Source organism: Lonchura striata, chromosome 20 (assembly GCF_050655825.1).
Source record: "Lonchura striata isolate lonStrDom1 chromosome 20, ASM5065582v1, whole genome shotgun sequence".
Classification (NCBI taxonomy): Eukaryota; Metazoa; Chordata; class Aves; order Passeriformes; family Estrildidae; genus Lonchura; species Lonchura striata.
This window is the reverse complement of record NC_140722.1, coordinates 16,114,279-16,116,122: the sequence shown is the minus strand read 5'-3', so window position 1 is coordinate 16,116,122 and position 1,844 is coordinate 16,114,279. Positions and strand designations below refer to the sequence as shown.

At 51.7% G+C, this 1,844-nt stretch overlaps 1 long non-coding RNA gene across 1 annotated transcript; it reads right to left on the bottom strand.

The window, feature by feature from the left end:
- Positions 1-488: 488 nt before the first annotated feature.
- On the bottom strand, positions 489-1,424 carry LOC146765752 (uncharacterized). Its single transcript, XR_014949724.1, has 2 exons — positions 1,064-1,424; positions 489-663 (listed from the first exon to the last, which is right to left on the bottom strand). It is a non-coding gene; the product is annotated as an uncharacterized LOC146765752 (long non-coding RNA).
- Between the last annotated feature and the right edge of the window lie 420 nt (positions 1,425-1,844).

The following is a 1,844-nucleotide window of genomic DNA, read 5'->3' as shown; positions in this document are numbered from 1 at the left end:
ACAGCTCACACCTGGCACTTCATCCACTCTCCAACAGCGTCTCTTGCTCTCTCCCTCTCCAGCACACAGCCGACTTCTCACAGACACAGATCCAACAAAAATCTGCTACAGGTGTCGGCTTTTCTTAATCCACCTGGTTACACGATTAAAACACATACATGCATTGATGGTCTTTGAGAGAAAGCTTTCCCCTGGAGAAAACAGTCCTTTTGCCGGCACACTTTGATACACCTTCGGAAAAAGCAGAATCTGCACCAACTCCTAAGACCCCTGCCGAGGAACCCAGCCCTGCCTGGGACACCCAAAGCAGCAGACCTCAAAAAAGGAGGGGAAAAGTCAAGCTTGGAGTGGAAAAAGAGGACAGAAGTACAGCAGCCTTTAAAAATGCCTGCACGGAGCAATAGTGGGAACCAGACACATTTCTTCTTTCCTTGCTTTCTGTGATGACATAAATAGGAAGTAAGAACACGTTAAACAAAAGGCAGAGCTAGGATTTTACAGGTCTTTATTTTGGCAGGCTGCATGACAAACACCTCTTCAGGGACTGCGACGCCTTTTGGGGAATGGCAGAGAACGGAGGCAAAAGGTGCCGGGGAGCCCTTTCTGTTCCCTTCAGCCCCTGCAGCTGCTCCGCTGGTTTCAGGGCACTCGCTTGGTTCGTTCCTGAAGAAAAAGGCTAGGGCATGATTTTCAGAACTACTGCCCGTCCCCAGTCAGAGTTTCCTACATTCCTGGGTACAAATGAGTGGATGGAGAGAGCGGATGGATGCTGTCCAGCAGTGTCCCCAGGGGCATCTGGAGTGTTCACACTGCTGAGCTGAGAAAAACTCACCAAACCCAGCCCAGGGGCCTGTGATCCTCCACCCACCCGGGGGAACTCCGGGCGCTGTAAACAGAGGCCACAGCACACACCAGGCTCTGCTGTGCCCGGTGAGGAGTCTCTGTATGAGCCCTGAGCCCTGGCATCGCCTCCCAAACACCACAGAGACCTCTTGTGTCATCAGAGAAAAGCCCTGGAGCAAACATGTGTCCCCAGCACGATCAACAAGAGATGCAGAATTACCTCCTCAATAAAAACGCTGTTTCTGATGGAAATGTTACCTCTGTCGACTGCGAGGATTTTATAGGAATACTGGCTCAAGAATTCAGTGACTTCAGGGATTCCATACCACAGGTGCCTGGGACTGCTTGGGCATCCAGAGTCTATAGTATTGGTTAAACTGGTAGAGCTGAGGATACTTATCAGCTTTGTCACAGAGCTGGAACGTCACGCAGGGAGCAAGGGGTTCTCTCAGAGAGTGCAGGAGGCCAGTGAAAACAGCACCAAGGTCCTCCACGATGTCTGCTCCTAGAAAAGCCAAATAAATTAAACTATTGACATGAGCACGGACACTGGGGCAACCTTCCTTACTTTGGGCCTTGCCAGCAGCTGACAGAGCCTCACGCAGAAAAGAACTGATCGAGATCAAAAAGTGTTCCTAGTGACCTAGACAGGTGCTCCTGGCCGCTGAGGTACCTGAAAAACCCTCCAGACATCATCAGCTCTTGCTTAAGCAAATAATCCACCTTCACTGTGTTGTGCCAAAAACACGCCCAGCCCTTAACAGGGAGAGACCCTGCCAGGCACCGCCTCAGAGAAGAACCGAGCTGTACTGGGGGGACACACCCAGCCAACGTGTACGAGTTAAACAGAATTTTCTCTCAGAACTGGGACTTTCAGCACCCCCCAGGTGCTACTCGACTGCCACAGACACACAGAGGGCTTCGTGAGGTGCTCTGGGGTTGGCCAGTCCTGCTCCAAGCCCTGCTGATGCCCCGGTGGTTTTAAGGATGTCCTCAAGGAG